Consider the following 21,976-nt stretch of genomic DNA (forward strand, 5'->3'; position numbering starts at 1 on the left):
TGCCTCCACATGGTTTTTAATATGTCATTGAAGAGCCTGGCTGTCACCTCCCTCTAAGTGTCTTCTTACGTTATTTACTGGTACTTTTCCAGAAAACCACGAAATTGTGTTCCTGCCCGAAGTATTTTTCTTCTGACTGTCTACCATATATGGGACGGTTACGTAAACCAAAATGTGTTTTTGTTCCATCAAGGAGTGACTCTCAAGCTATACCTCCGTCCTGTACAACTTTGCCATCGAACTCTTCTCACCTCTCAAATCAAATGGCTGGAATAATGCCTGGTTGCTCCTCTTCGACACCATCTACTTCAAGTAATCCTCTCCTCCAGTTTCTTCAGCCAAACACTTAAAACAAGATCCTCCGTCACCTGATAAAGCAACTTCTCTTGTCTCCATGGAGTTGATTTTGGAAGAGATACGTGCTATGCACCCGTTTGTAGAAAAAAACAATAATAGGATGCAACTTCTTGAGGAGAAATGGTCTACATTAGACACTAGAGTGAGTTCATTAAAACAACAATCCCCAGAGGTACAAGTTAATTCTCAATGAATCTCTGCTCTGGAAAAGACAGTCATCAGCCTCCAACAACCCTCTGAGGATTTGGAAAATCGAAATAGGAGGAATATCCTATGTATATATGGCCTGCTGGATTCTTTTGAGGGTGATGACCTTGTGTCATTTTTCTCCTCCTTTCTTCCCAAACTGCTGGAGATGCCACCGAATACTTCCCTCAACATCCAAAGGGCCCATAAACTTGGTCCTGGACTTACTTTTACATCTACACCAACTAAACCTCGAGGTGTCATCATTCTTTTCTTGAAGTTTACAGATCTTCTCTCTGTCCTTTCTGCAGCCAGATCCAAACGTCAACTCTCCTTGTTGGGTCAGAGAGTATATCTCTCTCAAGATGTCTCTAATGCTACTGCCTCCAGAAGAAAAGAATTCCTCAAACTTCGGGCTCCTCTTGGTGCCAGATATGGTTTATTCCATCCATGTATTTTCAAAGTGACATACCAAAATAAAACATGGTCTTTTCAAGACCCTGCAGAACTTAAGAACTTTATCCTTATTCACACCACAAGCGAAATGGAAACTGCTAACTCTTCCAATGGTTGAACGTCTAACTTTTCTTTTCTGTTTACAGAGTTCTGGTTGTTTTTCTTACAAATGTTTCTCTATGTTTACCAAATACTGATTTATCTTTAATAGCAGCCTTCAATGGTTTACGTATATTTCTATTTGTTCTATTGCTGTTCGCCTCTTAATGCTTCATGAATTACATTAGCATGGTTTTTATCTCCTTGTTTTGCTTGTCGACCTGTTTTACACTCCCCTATGTATCTCCCTAATCTTCATTGTCTCTTTTGTTTATTTACATTGATTGGTAGGTGTTATCCCTTCAACCCATGTGGCTTCCCCGCTATTTTCCTTGTCCTGGTGCGGTCCGGATTCCCTTTTCAAGTGGCTTGTCTTGTTGAGTGTCGCTATTACCCCATTGTTCTCTTTATGTCCCCCTCAGGTGTGATACCCGCAGTCATCCTTTTTGGATATGTACTGTCTCTCCTTGTACTTTCTTCTATTCTCCCTTTCAATTTCTCCCTTCTTTTTCCTTTTTATTCGTTGATTGTGTGCATATTTCTTCTTCTTTTATGCCTTCTTCTGCACAAATTTCCTTTACTCTGCTCTCCTTCATTCTAATACCTTTCCTGATGCTCTCTGTCTTTCCCACCTCTTTTTTCTTTTCTTTTTTGACATAGTTTCTTGCTTATTCGTTATTGTGATTTTTACTTCTATTGTATTTATACTGTTTGAAAATTCAGAGTTATCTCATGAAATATAAAAGGTTTTATTAGCCCTATTAAGCGGCAGAGAGTCCTTTCCCATCTAGCCTCCTATAACCCTGATATAGCTCTTTTACAAATGACCCATCTTACAGAAGCTGAATCCCTTAAATTAAAAAGGAGTTGGGTGGGTACGATTTTGTTCTCTCCTTTTTTTTAAAAATTTTTTTATTGGGAATATAAGTGCAGTTGCAGTTGGTAAGGAAAAGCGTTATTTATAAAATCCGGAGATCAAAGCAGCAATTCTTACAAAAGGACACTAACAAACAAATTGCGACTAGACAATACAATGAATAAATTATGAGGCAATAAATATAAGCTCAGGTTATCCAATACGGCTAAAAACAATTTCATAATAATTACATCCTATTGCTATTTCATAATAATCAATCCTCGCCGGATAATCCAAAGCTAATAACAGACTAAGAGACATTTACACAATTTAGCTTTTTACAGTTTTGATTTCCTCCAGTCCGTAACTGGGGCCCAGAGTCTTCTTCCAAAGTCCCGAGTTCTTATTCCTTTAAGTTCATACAGTGCGGACTCAATGTTGTGAATTCCGAGCAGTCTGGTGAGCCACATTTGGAAAGATGGAGCCACACTATCCTTCCAGCCGGCAGAAATCAAAAGCCTAAGCACGACCACAGATATAAAGATCAAAGCTTCTACCTCCTTCCCAAGTTTAAGTTCCGAGTCCGTGCCCAGAATCATTAGGGTAGGGGATAGGTCAATCTTATGCCCTAGCAGCCCCCACCAAAATGTTTCGATCTCTTTTTTAACTGGTGTTAGAAGATTGCAATTACAAAACATATGAAGTATGTCTGCTTGCCTATTCGCACATCTTGGACAGGTATCATCCGTCCTGGCCCCCCAAGAAAATAGTTTCGCCGGAGTGTAGTAAAGATTAAACACTGTCTTGTAGTGCTGGGCCTTCAAGTTTGTAGCTCTAAATATCTTCTTATTCAATAATAGGGCCTTATCAACATCTACATCAGGATTTCCCAATTTTCTTGCCCAGGCTACTTCGGTCTTATCAACATCATCTTTGATCTCTGATATTAGAATGTTGTAAATAATGTTAATATTGCTGCGCCCTCTGGTAAGCACCTCCATTAAGGGGCAAACGACAGGGGGTAACAGTTTAGGTCTCTGAGCCTTCATTGTACGAATTATTTGTGTATAAACAAACCAATGAATATCTGGAATGCCATAGTTACTTTGTACGATTCAGAAAAGGGGGTGGTGATGGACAGAGCATCTGAGTTAAACAGAACACTCTTACCCAGTCAAAAGATCAGGGCTTGATCCATCACCGTTTTTTAGCTCACTGCACCATCCCAGTTCAGAACCTGGCTACATGCAAATTAGTCTGTCCCTGGCCCAGTGCATCATGGGAACAGGGCAGACCAAACTACCAAGCCAATTCTAGGATTCAAGCAAGCCGGGCCGAAGACGGCTGTAATGCCAGAAACCGGTCCCCGGAAGCTTGTTTCCTTTCCAGTAAAGAATTGGCTTGGTAGTTTGGCCTGCCCTGTTCCCAAGATGCACTGGGCCAGGGACAGACTAATTTGCATGTAGCCAGGTTCTGAACTGGGATGGTGCAGTGAGCTAAAAAACGGTGATGGATCAAGCCCTGATCTTTTGACTGGGTAGGAGTGTTCTGCTTAATTCAGATACTCTGTCCATCACCACCCCCCTTTTTGAATCGTTTTGGCCACCACAAGTGTGGAAGGGTATGCTCAGATGTGAGTCCCTTGCTCACTGCCCCATCAGGATTCAAGCAAGCCGGGCCGAAGATGGCTGTAATGCCAGAAACCGGTCCCCGGAAGCTTGCTTCCTTTCCAGTAAAGAATTGGCTTGGTAGTTTGGTCTGCCCTGTTCCCATGATGCACTGGGCCAGGGACAGACTAATTTGCATGTAGCCAGGTTCTGAACTGGGATGGTGCAGTGAGCTAAAAACGGTGATGGATCAAGCCCTGATCTTTTGACTGGGTAGGAGTGTTCTGCTTAATTCAGATACTCGGTCCATCACCACCCCCCTTTTTGAATCGTTTTGGCCACCACAAGTGTAGAAGGGTATGCTCAGATGTGAGTCCCTTGTTCACGGCCCCATCAGGATTCAAGCAAGCCGGGCTGAAGACGGCTGTAATGCCAGAAACCGGTCCCCGGAAGCTTGTTTCTTTTCCAGTAAAGAATTGGCTTGGTAGTTTGGTCTGCCCTGTTCCCATGATGCACTGGGCCAGGGACAGACTAATTTGCATGTAGCCAGGTTCTGAACTGGGATGGTGCAGTGAGCTAAAAAACGGTGATGGATCAAGCCCTGATCTTTTGACTGGGTAGGAGTGTTCTGATTAATTCAGATACTCTGTCCATCACCACCCCCCTTTTTGAATCGTTTTGGCCACCACAAGTGTGGAAGGGTATGCTCAGATGTGAGTCCCTTGCTCACTGCCCCATCAGGATTCAAGCAAGCCGGGCCGAAGACGGCTGTAATGCCAGAAACCGGTCCCCGGAAGCTTGTTTCCTTTCCAGTAAAGAATTGGCTTGGTAGTTTGGTCTGCCCTGTTCCCATGATGCACTGGGCCAGGGACAGACTAATTTGCATGTAGCCAGGTTCTGAACTGGGATGGTGCAGTGAGCTAAAAAACGGTGATGGATCAAGCCCTGATCTTTTGACTGGGTAGGAGTGTTCTGCTTAATTCAGATACACTGTCCATCACCACCCCCCTTTATGAATCGTTTTGGCCACCACAAGTGTGGAAGGGTATGCTCAAAAGCCTAAGCACGACCACAGATATAAAGATCAAAGCTTCTACCTCCTTCCCAAGTTTAAGTTCCGAGTCCGTGCCCAGAATCATTAGGGTAGGGGATAGGTCAATCTTATGCCCTAGCAGCCCCCACCAAAATGTTTCGATCTCTTTTTTAACTGGTGTTAGAAGATTGCAATTACAAAACATATGAAGTATGTCTGCTTGCCTATTCGCACATCTTGGACAGGTATCATCCGTCCTGGCCCCCCAAGAAAATAGTTTCGCCGGAGTGTAGTAAAGATTAAACACTGTCTTGTAGTGCTGGGCCTTCAAGTTTGTAGCTCTAAATATCTTCTTATTCAATAATAGGGCCTTATCAACATCTACATCAGGATTTCCCAATTTTCTTGCCCAGGCTACTTCGGTCTTATCAACATCATCTTTGATCTCTGATATTAGAATGTTGTAAATAATGTTAATATTGCTGCGCCCTCTGGTAAGCACCTCCATTAAGGGGCAAACGACAGGGGGTAACAGTTTAGGTCTCTGAGCCTTCATTGTACGAATTATTTGTGTATAAACAAACCAATGAATATCTGGAATGCCATAGTTACTTTGTACGATTCAGAAAAGGGGGTGGTGATGGACAGAGCATCTGAGTTAAACAGAACACTCTTACCCAGTCAAAAGATCAGGGCTTGATCCATCACCGTTTTTTAGCTCACTGCACCATCCCAGTTCAGAACCTGGCTACATGCAAATTAGTCTGTCCCTGGCCCAGTGCATCATGGGAACAGGGCAGACCAAACTACCAAGCCAATTCTAGGATTCAAGCAAGCCGGGCCGAAGACGGCTGTAATGCCAGAAACCGGTCCCCGGAAGCTTGTTTCCTTTCCAGTAAAGAATTGGCTTGGTAGTTTGGCCTGCCCTGTTCCCAAGATGCACTGGGCCAGGGACAGACTAATTTGCATGTAGCCAGGTTCTGAACTGGGATGGTGCAGTGAGCTAAAAAACGGTGATGGATCAAGCCCTGATCTTTTGACTGGGTAGGAGTGTTCTGCTTAATTCAGATACTCTGTCCATCACCACCCCCCTTTTTGAATCGTTTTGGCCACCACAAGTGTGGAAGGGTATGCTCAGATGTGAGTCCCTTGCTCACTGCCCCATCAGGATTCAAGCAAGCCGGGCCGAAGATGGCTGTAATGCCAGAAACCGGTCCCCGGAAGCTTGCTTCCTTTCCAGTAAAGAATTGGCTTGGTAGTTTGGTCTGCCCTGTTCCCATGATGCACTGGGCCAGGGACAGACTAATTTGCATGTAGCCAGGTTCTGAACTGGGATGGTGCAGTGAGCTAAAAACGGTGATGGATCAAGCCCTGATCTTTTGACTGGGTAGGAGTGTTCTGCTTAATTCAGATACTCGGTCCATCACCACCCCCCTTTTTGAATCGTTTTGGCCACCACAAGTGTAGAAGGGTATGCTCAGATGTGAGTCCCTTGTTCACGGCCCCATCAGGATTCAAGCAAGCCGGGCTGAAGACGGCTGTAATGCCAGAAACCGGTCCCCGGAAGCTTGTTTCTTTTCCAGTAAAGAATTGGCTTGGTAGTTTGGTCTGCCCTGTTCCCATGATGCACTGGGCCAGGGACAGACTAATTTGCATGTAGCCAGGTTCTGAACTGGGATGGTGCAGTGAGCTAAAAAACGGTGATGGATCAAGCCCTGATCTTTTGACTGGGTAGGAGTGTTCTGATTAATTCAGATACTCTGTCCATCACCACCCCCCTTTTTGAATCGTTTTGGCCACCACAAGTGTGGAAGGGTATGCTCAGATGTGAGTCCCTTGCTCACTGCCCCATCAGGATTCAAGCAAGCCGGGCCGAAGACGGCTGTAATGCCAGAAACCGGTCCCCGGAAGCTTGTTTCCTTTCCAGTAAAGAATTGGCTTGGTAGTTTGGTCTGCCCTGTTCCCATGATGCACTGGGCCAGGGACAGACTAATTTGCATGTAGCCAGGTTCTGAACTGGGATGGTGCAGTGAGCTAAAAAACGGTGATGGATCAAGCCCTGATCTTTTGACTGGGTAGGAGTGTTCTGCTTAATTCAGATACACTGTCCATCACCACCCCCCTTTATGAATCGTTTTGGCCACCACAAGTGTGGAAGGGTATGCTCAGATGTGAGTCCCTTGCTCACTGCCCCTTCAGGATTCAAGCAAGCCGGGCCGAAGACGGCTGTAATGCCAGAAACCGGTCCCCGGAAGCTTGTTTCCTTTCCAGTAAAGAATTGGCTTGGTAGTTTGGTCTGCCCTGTTCCCATGATGCACTGGGCCAGGGACAGACTAATTTGCATGTAGCCAGGTTCTGAACTGGGATGGTGCAGTGAGCTAAAAAACGGTGATGGATAAAGCCCTGATCTTTTGACTGGGTAGGAGTGTTCTGATTAATTCAGATACTCTGTCCATCACCACCCCCCTTTTTGAATCGTTTTGGCCACCACAAGTGTGGAAGGGTATGCTCAGATGTGAGTCCCTTGCTCACTGCCCCATCAGGATTCAAGCAAGCCGGGCCGAAGACGGCTGTAATGCCAGAAACCGGTCCCCGGAAGCTTGTTTCCTTTCCAGTAAAGAATTGGCTTGGTAGTTTGGTCTGCCCTGTTCCCATGATGCACTGGGCAAGGGACAGACTAATTTGCATGTAGCCAGGTTCTGAACTGGGATGGTGCAGTGAGCTAAAAAACGGTGATGGATCAAGCCCTAATCTTTTGACTGGGTAGGAATGTTCTGCTTAATTCAGATACTCTGACCATCACCACCCCCCTTTTTGAATCGTTTTGGCCACCACAAGTGTGGAAGGGTATGCTCAGATGTGAGTCCCTTGCTCACTGCCCCATCAGGATTAAAGCAAGCCGGGCCGAAGACGGCTGTAATGCCAGAAACCGGTCCCCGGAAGCTTGTTCCCTTTCCAGTAAAGAATTGGCTTGGTAGTTTGGTCTGCCCTGTTCCCATGATGCACTGGGCCAGGGACAGACTAATTTGCATGTAGCCAGGTTCTGAACTGGGATGGTGCAGTGAGCTAAAAAACGGTGATGGATCAAGCCCTGATCTTTTGAGTGGGTAGGAGTGTTCTGCTTAATTCAGATACTCTGTCCATCACCACCCCCCTTTTTGAATCGTTTTGGCCACCACAAGTGTGGAAGGGTATGCTCAGATGTGAGTCCCTTGCTCACTGCCCCATCAGGATTCAAGCAAGCCGGGCCGAAGACGGCTGTAATGCCAGAAACCGGTCCCCGGAAGCTTGTTTCCTTTCCAGTAAAGAATTGGCTTGGTAGTTTGGTCTGCTCTGTTCCCATGATGCACTGGGCCAGGGACAGACTAATTTGCATGTAGCCAGGTTCTGAACTGGGATAGTGCAGTGAGCTAAAAAAACGGTGATGGATCAAGCCCTGATCTTTTGACTGGGTAGGAGTGTTCTGCTTAATTCAGATACTCTGTCCATCACCACCCCCCTTTTTGAATCGTTTTGGCCACCACAAGTGTGGAAGGGTATGCTCAGATGTGAGTCCCTTGCTCACTGCCCCATCAGGATTCAAGCAAGCCGGGCCGAAGACGGCTGTAATGCCAGAAACCGGTCCCCGGAAGCTTGTTTCCTTTCCAGTAAAGAATTGGCTTGGTAGTTTGGTCTGCCCTGTTCCCATGATGCACTGGGCCAGGGACAGACTAATTTGCATGTAGCCAGGTTCTGAACTGGGATGGTGCAGTGAGCTAAAAAACGGTGATGGATCAAGCCCTGATCTTTTGACTGGGTAGGAGTGTTCTCCTTAATTCAGATACTCTGTCCATCACCACCCCCCTTTTTGAATCGTTTTGGCCACCACAAGTGTGGAAGGGTATGCTCAGATGTGAGTCCCTTGCTCACTGCCCCATCAGGATTCAAGGAAGCCGGGCCAAAGAAATCTGTAATGCCAGAAACCGGTCCCCGGAAGCTTGTTTCCTTTCCAGTAAAGAATTGGCTTGGTAGTTTGGTCTGCCCTGTTCCCATGATGCACTGGGCCAGAGACAGACTAATTTGCATGTAGCCAGGTTCTGAACTGGGATGGTGCAGTGAGCTAAAAAACGGTGATGGATCAAGCCCTGATCTTTTGACTGGGTAGGAGTGTTCTGCTTAATTCAGATACTCTGTCCATCACCACCCCCCTTTTTGAATCGTTTTGGCCACCACAAGTGTGGAAGGGTATGCTCAGATGTGAGTCCCTTGCTCACTGCCCCATCAGGATTCAAGCAAGCCGGGCCGAAGATGGCTGTAATGCCAGAAACCGGTCCCCGGAAGCTTGTTTCCTTTCCAATAAAGAATTGGCTTGGTAGTTTGGTCTGCCCTGTTCCCATGATGCACTGGGCCAGGGACAGCCTAATTTGCATGTAGCCAGGCTCTGAACTGGGATGGTGCAGTGAGCTAAAAAACGGTGATGGATCAAGCCCTGATCTTTTGACTGGGTAGGAGTGTTCTGCTTAATTCAGATACTCTGTCCATCACCACCCCCCTTTTTGAATCGTTTTGGCCACCACAAGTGTGGAAGGGTATGCTCAGATGTGAGTCCCTTGCTCACTGCCCCATCAGGATTCAAGCAAGCCGGGCCGAAGATGGCTGTAATGCCAGAAACCGGTCCCCGGAAGCTTGTTTCCTTTCCAGTAAAGAATTGGCTTGGTAGTTTGGTCTGCCCTGTTCCCATGATGCACTGGGCCAGGGACAGACTAATTTGCATGTAGCCAGGTTCTGAACTGGGATGGTGCAGTGAGCTAAAAAACGGTGATGGATAAAGCCCTGATCTTTTGACTGGGTAGGAGTGTTCTGATTAATTCAGATACTCTGTCCATCACCACCCCCCTTTTTGAATCGTTTTGGCCACCACAAGTGTGGAAGGGTATGCTCAGATGTGAGTCCCTTGCTCACTGCCCCATCAGGATTCAAGCAAGCCGGGCCGAAGACGGCTGTAATGCCAGAAACCAGTCCCCGGAAGCTTGTTTCCTTTCCAGTAAAGAATTGGCTTGGTAGTTTGGTCTGCCCTGTACCCATGATGCACTGGGCAAGGGACAGACTAATTTGCATGTAGCCAGGTTCTGAACTGGGATGGTGCAGTGAGCTAAAAAACGGTGATGGATCAAGCCCTAATCTTTTGACTGGGTAGGAATGTTCTGCTTAATTCAGATACTCTGACCATCACCACCCCCCTTTTTGAATCGTTTTGGCCACCACAAGTGTGGAAGGGTATGCTCAGATGTGAGTCCCTTGCTCACTGCCCCATCAGGATTCAAGCAAGCCGGGCTGAAGACGGCTGTAATGCCAGAAACCGGTCCCCGGAAGCTTGTTCCCTTTCCAGTAAAGAATTGGCTTGGTAGTTTGGTCTGCCCTGTTCCCATGATGCACTGGGCCAGGGACAGACTAATTTGCATGTAGCCAGGTTCTGAACTGGGATGGTGCAGTGAGCTAAAAAACGGTGATGGATCAAGCCCTGATCTTTTGACTGGGTAGGAGTGTTCTGCTTAATTCAGATACTCTGTCCATCACCACCCCCCTTTTTGAATCGTTTTGGCCACCACAAGTGTGGAAGGGTATGCTCAGATGTGAGTCCCTTGCTCACTGCCCCATTAGGATTCAAGCAAGCCGGGCCGAAGACGGCTGTAATGCCAGCAAACCGGTCCCCGGAAGCTTGTTTCCTTTCCAGTAAAGAATTGGCTTGGTAGTTTGGTCTGCTCTGTTCCCATGATGCACTGGGCCAGGGACAGACTAATTTGCATGTAGCCAGGTTCTGAACTGGGATAGTGCAGTGAGCTAAAAAAACGGTGATGGATCAAGCCCTGATCTTTTGACTGGGTAGGAGTGTTCTGCTTAATTCAGATACTCTGTCCATCACCACCCCCCTTTTTGAATCGTTTTGGCCACCACAAGTGTGGAAGGGTATGCTCAGATGTGAGTCCCTTGCTCACTGCCCCATCAGGATTCAAGCAAGCCGGGCCGAAGACGGCTGTAATGCCAGAAACCGGTCCCCGGAAGCTTGTTTCCTTTCCAGTAAAGAATTGGCTTGGTAGTTTGGTCTGCCCTGTTCCCATGATGCACTGGGCCAGGGACAGACTAATTTGCATGTAGCCAGGTTCTGAACTGGGATGGTGCAGTGAGCTAAAAAACGGTGATGGATCAAGCCCTGATCTTTTGACTGGGTAGGAGTGTTCTCCTTAATTCAGATACTCTGTCCATCACCACCCCCCTTTTTGAATCGTTTTGGCCACCACAAGTGTGGAAGGGTATGCTCAGATGTGAGTCCCTTGCTCACTGCCCCATCAGGATTCAAGGAAGCCGGGCCGAAGAAGGCTGTAAAGCCAGAAACCGGTCCCCGGAAGCTTGTTTCCTTTCCAATAAAGAATTGGCTTGGTAGTTTGGTCTGCCCTGTTCCCATGATGCACTGGGCCAGGGACAGACTAATTTGCATGTAGCCAGGTTCTGAACTGGGATGGTGCAGTGAGCTAAAAAACGGTGATGGATCAAGCCCTGATCTTTTGACTGGGTAGGAGTGTTCTGCTTAATTCAGATACTCTGTCCATCACCACCCCCCTTTTTGAATCGTTTTGGCCACCACAAGTGTGGAAGGGTATGCTCAGATGTGAGTCCCTTGCTCACTGCCCCATCAGGATTCAAGCAAGCCGGGCCGAAGATGGCTGTAATGCCAGAAACCGGTCCCCGGAAGCTTGTTTCCTTTCCAATAAAGAATTGGCTTGGTAGTTTGGTCTGCCCTGTTCCCATGATGCACTGGGCCAGGGACAGCCTAATTTGCATGTAGCCAGGCTCTGAACTGGGATGGTGCAGTGAGCTAAAAAACGGTGATGGATCAAGCCCTGATCTTTTGACTGGGTAGGAGTGTTCTGCTTAATTCAGATACTCTGTCCATCACCACCCCCCTTTTTGAATCGTTTTGGCCACCACAAGTGTGGAAGGGTATGCTCAGATGTGAGTCCCTTGCTCACTGCCCCATCAGGATTCAAGCAAGCCGGGCCGAAGACGGCTGTAATGCCAGAAACCGGTCCCCGGAAGCTTGTTTCCTTTCCAGTAAAGAATTGGCTTGGTAGTTTGGTCTGCCCTGTTCCCATGATGCACTGGGCCAGGGACAGACTAATTTGCATGTAGCCAGGTTCTGAACTGGGATGGTGCAGTGAGCTAAAAAACGGTGATGGATCAAGCCCTGATCTTTTGACTGGGTAGGAGTGTTCTGCTTAATTTAGATACTCTGTCCATCACCACCCCCCTTTTTAAATCGTTTTGGCCACCACAAGTGTGGAAGGGTATGCTCAGATGTGAGTCCCTTGCTCACTGCCCCTTCAGGATTCAAGCAAGCCGGGCCGAAGACGGCTGTAATGCCAGAAACCGGTCCCCAGAAGCTTGTTTCCTTTCCAGTAAAGAATTGGCTTGGTAGTTTGGTCTGCCCTGTTCCCATGATGCACTGGGCCAGGGACAGACTAATTTGCATGTAGCCAGGTTCTGAACTGGGATGGTGCAGTGAGCTAAAAAACGGTGATGGATAAAGCCCTGATATTTTGACTAGGTAGGAGTGTTCTGATTAATTCAGATACTCTGTCCATCACCACCCCCCTTTTTGAATCGTTTTGGCCACCACAAGTGTGGAAGGGTATGCTCAGATGTGAGTCCCTTGCTCACTGCCCCATCAGGATTCAAGCAAGCCGGGCCGAAGACGGCTGTAATGCCAGAAACCGTTCCCCGGAAGCTTGTTTCCTTTCCAGTAAAGAATTGGCTTGGTAGTTTGGTCTGCCCTGTTCCCATGATGCACTGGGCAAGGGACAGACTAATTTGCATGTAGCCAGGTTCTGAACTGGGATGGTGCAGTGAGCTAAAAAACGGTGATGGATCAAGCCCTAATCTTTTGACTGGGTAGGAATGTTCTGCTTAATTCAGATACTCTGACCATCACCACCCCCCTTTTTGAATCGTTTTGGCCACCACAAGTGTGGAAGGGTATGCTCAGATGTGAGTCCCTTGCTCACTGCCCCATCAGGATTCAAGCAAGCCGGGCCGAAGACGGCTGTAATGCCAGAAACCGGTCCCCGGAAGCTTGTTCCCTTTCCAGTAAAGAATTGGCTTGGTAGTTTGGTCTGCCCTGTTCCCATGATGCACTGGGCCAGGGACAGACTAATTTGCATGTAGCCAGGTTCTGAACTGGGATGGTGCAGTGAGCTAAAAAACGGTGATGGATCAAGCCCTGATCTTTTGACTGGGTAGGAGTGTTCTGCTTAATTCAGATACTCTGTCCATCACCACCCCCCTTTTTGAATCGTTTTGGCCACCACAAGTGTGGAAGGGTATGCTCAGATGTGAGTCCCTTGCTCACTGCCCCATCAGGATTCAAGCAAGCCGGGCCGAAGAAGGCTGTAATGCCAGAAACCGGTCCCCGGAAGCTTGTTTCCTTTCCAGTAAAGAATTGGCTTGGTAGTTTGGTCTGCCCTGTTCCCATGATGCACTGGGCCAGGGACAGACTAATTTGCATGTAGCCAGGTTCTGAACTGGGATGGTGCAGTGAGCTAAAAAACGGTGATGGATCAAGCCCTGATCTTTTGACTGGGTAGGAGTGTTCTGCTTAATTCAGATACTCTGTCCATCACCACCCCCCTTTTTGAATCGTTTTGGCCACCACAAGTGTGGAAGGGTATGCTCAGATATGAGTCCCTTGCTCACTGCCCCATCAGGATTCAAGCAAGCCGGGCCGAAGATGGCTGTAATGCCAGAAACCGGTCCCCGGAAGCTTGTTTCCTTTCCAGTAAAGAATTGGCTTGGTAGTTTGGTCTGCCCTGTTCCTATGATGCACTGGGCCAGGGACAGCCTAATTTGCATGTAGCCAGGCTCTGAACTGGGATGGTGCAGTGAGCTAAAAAACGGTGATGGATCAAGCCCTGATCTTTTGACTGGGTAGGAGTGTTCTGCTTAATTCAGATACTCTGTCCATCACCACCCCCCTTTTTGAATCGTTTTGGCCACCACAAGTGTGGAAGGGTATGCTCAGATGTGAGTCCCTTGCTCACTGCCCCATCAGGATTCAAGCAAGCCGGGCCGAAGATGGCTGTAATGCCAGAAACCGGTCCCCGGAAGCTTGTTTCCTTTCCAGTAAAGAATTGGCTTGGTAGTTTGGTCTGCCCTGTTCCCATGATGCACTGGGCCAGGGACAGACTAATTTGCATGTAGCCAGGTTCTGAACTGGGATGGTGCAGTGAGCTAAAAAACGGTGATGGATCAAGCCCTGATCTTTTGACTGGGTAGGAGTGTTCTGCTTAATTTAGATACTCTGTCCATCACCACCCCCCTTTTTGAATCGTTTTGGCCACCACAAGTGTGGAAGGGTATGCTCAGATGTGAGTCCCTTGCTCACTGCCCCTTCAGGATTCAAGCAAGCCGGGCCGAAGACGGCTGTAATGCCAGAAACCGGTCCCCGGAAGCTTGTTTCCTTTCCAGTAAAGAATTGGCTTGGTAGTTTGGTCTGCCCTGTTCCCATGATGCACTGGGCCAGGGACAGACTAATTTGCATGTAGCCAGGTTCTGAACTGGGATGGTGCAGTGAGCTAAAAAACGGTGATGGATCAAGCCCTAATCTTTTGACTGGGTAGGAATGTTCTGCATAATTCAGATACTCTGACCATCACCACCCCCCTTTTTGAATCGTTTTGGCCACCACAAGTGTGGAAGGGTATGCTCAGATGTGAGTCCCTTGCTCACTGCCCCATCAGGATTCAAGCAAGCCGGGCCGAAGACGGCTGTAATGCCAGAAACCGGTCCCCAGAAGCTTGTTCCCTTTCCAGTAAAGAATTGGCTTGGTACTTTGGTCTGCCCTGTTCCCATGATGCACTGGGCCAGGGACAGACTAATTTGCATGTAGCCAGGTTCTGAACTGGGATGGTGCAGTGAGCTAAAAAACGGTGATGGATCAAGCCCTGATCTTTTGACTGGGTAGGAGTGTTCTGCTTAATTCAGATACTCTGTCCATCACCACCCCCCTTTTTGAATCGTTTTGGCCACCACAAGTGTGGAAGGGTATGCTCAGATGTGAGTCCCTTGCTCACTGCCCCATCAGGATTCAAGCAAGCCGGGCCGAAGACGGCTGTAATGCCAGAAACCGGTCCCCAGAAGCTTGTTCCCTTTCCAGTAAAGAATTGGCTTGGTACTTTGGTCTGCCCTGTTCCCATGATGCACTGGGCCAGGGACAGACTAATTTGCATGTAGCCAGGTTCTGAACTGGGATGGTGCAGTGAGCTAAAAAACGGTGATGGATCAAGCCCTGATCTTTTGACTGGGTAGGAGTGTTCTGCTTAATTTAGATACTCTGTCCATCACCACCCCCCTTTTTGAATCGTTTTGGCCACCACAAGTGTGGAAGGGTATGCTCAGATGTGAGTCCCTTGCTCACTGCCCCTTCAGGATTCAAGCAAGCCGGGCCGAAGACGGCTGTAATGCCAGAAACCGGTCCCCGGAAGCTTGTTTCCTTTCCAGTAAAGAATTGGCTTGGTAGTTTGGTCTGCCCTGTTCCCATGATGCACTGGGCCAGGGACAGACTAATTTGCATGTAGCCAGGTTCTGAACTGGGATGGTGCAGTGAGCTAAAAAACGGTGATGGATCAAGCCCTAATCTTTTGACTGGGTAGGAATGTTCTGCTTAATTCAGATACTCTGACCATCACCACCCCCCTTTTTGAATCGTTTTGGCCACCACAAGTGTGGAAGGGTATGCTCAGATGTGAGTCCCTTGCTCACTGCCCCATCAGGATTCAAGCAAGCCGGGCCGAAGACGGCTGTAATGCCAGAAACCGGTCCCCAGAAGCTTGTTCCCTTTCCAGTAAAGAATTGGCTTGGTACTTTGGTCTGCCCTGTTCCCATGATGCACTGGGCCAGGGACAGACTAATTTGCATGGAGCCAGGTTCTGAACTGGGATGGTGCAGTGAGCTAAAAAACGGTGATGGATCAAGCCCTGATCTTTTGACTGGGTAGGAGTGTTCTGCTTAATTTAGATACTCTGTCCATCACCACCCCCCTTTTTGAATCGTTTTGGCCACCACAAGTGTGGAAGGGTATGCTCAGATGTGAGTCCCTTGCTCACTGCCCCATCAGGATTCAAGCAAGCCGGGCCGAAGACGGCTGTAATGCCAGAAACCGGTCCCCGGAAGCTTGTTCCCTTTCCAGTAAAGAATTGGCTTGGTACTTTGGTCTGCCCTGTTCCCATGATGCACTGGGCCAGGGACAGACTAATTTGCATGTAGCCAGGTTCTGAACTGGGATGGTGCAGTGAGCTAAAAAACGGTGATGGATCAAGCCCTGATCTTTTGACTGGGTAGGAGTGTTCTGCTTAATTCAGATACTCTGTCCATCATCACCCCCCTTTTTGAATCGTTTGGCCACCACAAGTGTGGAAGGGTATGCTCAGATGTGAGTCCCTTGCTCACTGCCCCATCAGGATTCAAGCAAGCCGGGCCGAAGACGGCTGTAATGCCAGAAACCGGTCCCCGGAAGCTTGTTTCCTTTCCAGTAAAGAATTGGCTTGGTAGTTTGGTCTGCCCTGTTCCCATGATGCACTGGGCCAGGGACAGACTAATTTGCATGTAGCCAGGTTCTGAACTGGGATAGTGCAGTGAGCTAAAAAACGGTGATGGATCAAGCCCTGATCTTTTGACTGGGTAGGAGTGTTCTGCTTAATTCAGATACTCTGTCCATCACCACCCCCCTTTTTGAATCGTTTTGGCCACCACAAGTGTGGAAGGGTATGCTCAGATGTGAGTCCCTTGCTCACTGCCCCATCAGGATTCAAGCAAGCCGGGCCGAAGAAGGCTGTAATGCCAGAAACTGGTCCCCGGAAGCTTGTTTCCTTTCCAGTAAAGAATTGGCTTGGTAGTTTGGTCTGCCCTGTTCCCATGATGCACTGGGCCAGGGACAGACTAATTTGCATGTAGCCAGGTTCTGAACTGGGATGGTGCAGTGAGCTAAATGACGGTGATGGATCAAGCCCTGATCTTTTGACTGGGTAGGAGTGTTCTGCTTAATTCAGATACTCTGTCCATCACCACCCCCCTTTTTGAATCGTTTTGGCCACCACAAGTGTGGAAGGGTATGCTCAGATGTGAGTCCCTTGCTCACTGCCCCATCAGGATTCAAGCAAGCCGGGCCGAAGACGGCTGTAATGCCAGAAACCGGTCCCCGGAAGCTTGTTTCCTTTCCAGTAAAGAATTGGCTTGGTAGTTTGGTCTGCCCTGTTCCCATGATGCACTGGGCCAGGGACAGCCTAATTTGCATGTAGCCAGGTTCTGAACTGGGATGGTGTAGTGAGCTAAAAAACGGTGATGGATCAAGCCCTGATCTTTTGACTGGGTAGGAGTGTTCTGCTTAATTCAGATACTCTGTCCATCACCACCCCCCTTTTTGAATCGTTTTGGCCACCACAAGTGTGGAAGGGTATGCTCAGATGTGAGTCCCTTGCTCACTGCCCCATCAGGATTCAAGCAAGGCGGGCCGAAGACGGCTGTAATGCCAGAAACTGGTCCCCGGAAGCTTGTTTCCTTTCCAGTAAAGAATTGGCTTGGTAGTTTGGTCTGCCCTGTTCCCATGATGCACTGGGCCAGGGACAGACTAATTTGCATGTAGCCAGGTTCTGAACTGGGATGGTGCAGTGAGCTAAAAAACGGTGATCGATCAAGCCCTGATCTTTTGACTGGGTAGGAGTGTTCTGCTTAATTCAGATACTCTGTCCATCACCACCCCCCTTTTTGAATCATTTTGGCCACCACAAGTGTGGAAGGGTATGCTCAGATGTGAGTCCCTTGCTCACTGCCCCATCAGGATTCAAGCAAGCCGGGCCGAAGACGGCTGTAATGCCAGAAACCGGTCCCCGGAAGCTTGTTTCCTTTCCAGTAAAGAATTGGCTTGGTAGTTTGGTCTGCCCTGTTCCCGTGATGCACTGGGCCAGGGACAGACTAATTTGCATGTAGCCAGGTTCTGAACTGGGATGGGTCAGTGAGCTAGAAAATGGTGATGGATCAAGCCCTGATCTTTTGACTGGGTAGGAGTGTTCTGCTTAATTCAGATACTCTGTCCATCACCACCCCCCTTTTTGAATAGTTACTTTGTATATCCTTGAAACTTACTACTCCCTCTCCGTCCATCAATCGCCCCAGGGTTTTAATGCCCAGCTCTCTCCATATTTTAAGAGTTCTATCGGCTTCAATTGTTGAAAAAAGGCTGGATTTATAAATATTTAAGCATGAGTTATTTTTTGGAATGTTACAATGCTTTCTGCACACCGTCCAAACTCTCCACACACCATCTATAATCTTAAATCTTGTCTTCTTGAAGAATTTGCGGTTTGTTTCACATACCGTTAACCCCTGGGCCTTTCTGCCTAACAATAATTCAAATATGGAAGGAGGGCGTTCTACTCCTACCCTTGAGTTGTTGCCATTTGACTCAGACTGAAAGAGCACTGTCATTTCTGTCAACAGACAAGTCCAGTGATAAATCCTTAAATTAGGAAGAGCCAAGCATCCCCTATCTTTGGGGAGGAACAGCAGATTGGTGGATCTTCTTATCTTCCCAAATTGCCAAATAAACTTGATGAAGATTTGTAATAATTTTCTCCTCCAGGAATAGAGGAATGGCTCGAAATAAATACAGGATCTTCGGAAACATTGTCTTTTTGACTGCGTTTACCCTCCCAATCAGGGACAGATGTAGCCCATCCCACCTTTTAAGCTCAGATTTATATGATTTAATCAGTGGGGTATAATTTTCCTCCACGATTTTCTCAACCGAAGAATTGATTGTCACCCCCAGATAAACTGCTGCTTCTACAAATCTGGAATCAGCCCCCACAAGCTTTTTTGTACAAATAATCTGGGTCTTGGATTCATTTAATAAATATCCTGACCTAGCGCCAAACTTTTTCGTTAAGTCAGACAAAACCTCTATTGCCTGCAGGGGCTCCGAAGAAAACACCGCGATGTCGTCCGCATAAGCTAGGACTTTATTTTCGTGCCCGTTAAACATTACCGGTCTTAGCCTTGGGCTTCCTAGTATAGCCTGTATTAGCGGATCGGGGAAAAAAGGATCGGAGAGCACGGGCATCCCTGACGGGTCCCCTCTTTATAGGGAACAAGGTCGATTTCTCCCCCATAACAGTCATACTGGCGACTGGATCTTGATACATCGCCTTTAGTGCCTTAATACTTTTCTGTCCGAACCCTCTACCGGCTAAAATGTCCCACAAATAACTCCAGACCACCCGATCAAATGCCTTTTCTGCGTCAAGCAGGATCATGGCCATCTCCCCTCCCATAGCAGCATGGGTATCAAATAGGGCTATAGCTCTGCTGGTATGGTCCGTCGTGCCACGTCCCAGGACAAACCCATGCTGCCAGGGGGAAACAAGACCGCCTATGACCCTGCCCAACCTCCTAGCCCAGATCTTCGAGTAGAGCTTGGTATCGGAGTTAATCAGCGAGATAGGTCTATAAGACCCTGGATTCTCGGTAGGTTTACCCTTTTTGTGGAAAATGATAATATTCGTCTCTTTCCATGAGTCTGGGGTGTGACCTGAGCAAACTATTCCATTAAAGAGATCTACAAGTAGGATAATAATTTCAGATTCTATACTCTTATAGACCTCTAAAGGAATGCCATCGGGTCCTGCTGCCTTCCCCGAGGCCAGCTCATGTAGAGCAGCTATAACCTCTGATTGAGTGATGTCTTTATCTAATTCTTCTTGTAATACCGTATCTAGGAGTGGTCCTCGGTCTTCAATAATATCATATTGTTCTCTATCTCTATCTCTATTCTCCTCATCATAGAGCTTTTGATAGAAGCCTCTGAAGACATGTAAGATATCCCTGGTTTCTGTATATTCGTTGTCATTATCCACAATCTTTGAAATAGCATTTTTAGACCTCTCTTGTCTTAGGCGGAGAGCAAGGGCTCTACCTCCATGTTCCCCTGTCTCATAGCGGTTGACCCTGGTTGCTTTATACTCCCCTTCTGCTTTTTGTGTGATCAATTTCTGTAGTTCTGCTTTAATATCAGAAAGAGTATTATAACAATCACTACCATCGCCACCAGATACTATAACCTTAACGTGTTCTTCTTCAATATCCGATAGTCTCTTAAGTAATTTGGATTCTTCCACTCTATCATCTTTTTTCATTTTAGCTGAGAAGCTAATGGTCTCCCCTCTCAGTGCTGCTTTAAAGGATTCCCAAACTGTATTTCGGGAGGCGCTAAATCTATTGGCATCGAAAAATGCTCCGGACCAATACTTTATGTGGGCTGCAAATCTAGAATCCATCAATAATCTTCTCTCAAATGTCCAGGAGGACTTTGCCCTTCTAAGCCCATTCATTTTATACTGGATTACCAAAGGATTATGGTCAGACAGCACCATTGGTAACCTAGTGATGGTGACTCTGTTGATTTCTGATGAGGATATGAATATATAGTCCAATTTGGAATGTTTCTGGGCTGGGTTCGAGAAGTACGTAAAACCAGAATTTAGTGGGTTTTTAGTACCCCAAACATCAACTAATGCCAATGAGCTCATAAGTGCCTTAATCACCCTGAACACTCTAGGTTTCCGACCTTCATATTTTGAGTTATCAACCCAGTTGGCCGAAATATTTAGATCACCACAAACTATTACCGGTCCTGGCCAGCCAGCTAGCTCTATCTCTAGAGAATCAAAAATCTCCGGGTCGTCACCATTAGAACCATAAATTGAACATAATGTTAGCCCCATCTCCAACTCTAAGATAACCCACCTCCCATGACTATCTACCTTCGTTTTTTTGGCTTTGCCCAAGGATTTCCTAACCAATACAGCCACCCCCCTAATCATTGTAGTTTGTGAAGAGCAAGCGACCAGCTCAAAACCATTTAAGAACAGAAGATTCCTCTTCGCCCAAGGGAGATGGGTCTCCTGGAGACAAAGTACATCAATCCTATTAAATTGGACAAAATGGGCCAATCTTTGCCTCTTTCTCCAGTCGTTTAGACCTCCAACATTTAATGTACAGATATTACAGTTTGCCATCATATATTTTGCAAGGACTATCCTGTAGGCCCAGCCGCTTAAAGTTTATCATTATCTGCTTTTCTCGTCCGGACACTCCCAACAAAACAGTAGTGCATTTTATATTCCCATTTTCGATTTTTTGCCTGCTACACCTACCCCTACCCACCCATTCCTCCCCCCTGTACCCCAACCCAACACCCTCAACCCCCCACGCTGTGAGACGCACAGTGCTAGTCTGTGCATGTGATGGAGTTGCAAAGTTTCCGGCGAGGACATTAGAAGTGTACCACCTTTTTAACTTCAGAGCCAAAAAAAGAGAAAATAAAAAAAACCAACAAAAAACAAATATACTTTGAATACATTACACTTTAAAGCTCCTTCCCAACAATCAAGAGATGCATCTAGGGATTTAGGGATACATTGAGTTAGCAATATTAACCCATTAAGCCTTTAGATATATTCGGAGATTATATGATCTATTTCATCAGACTATCCAGATACTCTTTAGCTTTAACTTCTGAAGAGAAGTAAAGCGTCTTCCCTTCATTAATCACTTTTAACTGTGCAGGATTGATCAAAAAGGCTTGAAGTTTTTTATCCTGAAAAGGTTTTATCATCTCTCTAAGACGCCAACGTCTTTCTACCGTCTCGTGGCAGAAGTCTGGGCGAACAAAAAATGACACCCCGTCTACATTTCTCTTTGCATCAGGTCTCGCCTTATCCGAAATTGCCTGTCGAAGAACAAAGTTGCCCAAAAAAATCAATACAGCCCTGGGCTTATCTCCCTCTTTTGCGTTTCTTCTTAAGTTAAAAGGGAAGCGATGAACTCTTTGTAGCTCTGTTGACCAATCCCAATTGGATAGCTCTGTGAAAGCTTGCTGAAATAGCTTGATCATGTAACCTCTTATGTCATTACCTTCGGCCCCCTCCGGAACACCCAGAACCATCAAGTTGTTTCTTCTTAGCCTGTTTTCCATCGCTTCCAGTTTCCACTGTATATCCGATAACTGAACACATTGAGCATCCACTTTAGAAACAGCCCCCGCAGCCTCAGTTTCAACTACCACTACGCTCTCCTCAAGGTTAGTCACTCTATCTCCGGTAGTGGCAATGGCTTTAGAGAGTTTGCGTACCACTGCCTGCATCTTCCTCATTGCCGCTTGCGATTTCCTGCTATCCTGCCGCGTCTCCTCTCTATGTGCCAATATTTCTTGATGAATAGTTTCTAACAGAGACAGCTGTGTCTGTTCCAGTAAAGGACTTCCTACTAGAGGCTGAGTGGAGGAGTGATCCCAGACTA

The sequence above is a fragment of the Lissotriton helveticus genome, chromosome 11 (genome assembly GCF_964261635.1).
Source record: "Lissotriton helveticus chromosome 11, aLisHel1.1, whole genome shotgun sequence".
NCBI classification, from domain to species: Eukaryota; Metazoa; Chordata; class Amphibia; order Caudata; family Salamandridae; genus Lissotriton; species Lissotriton helveticus.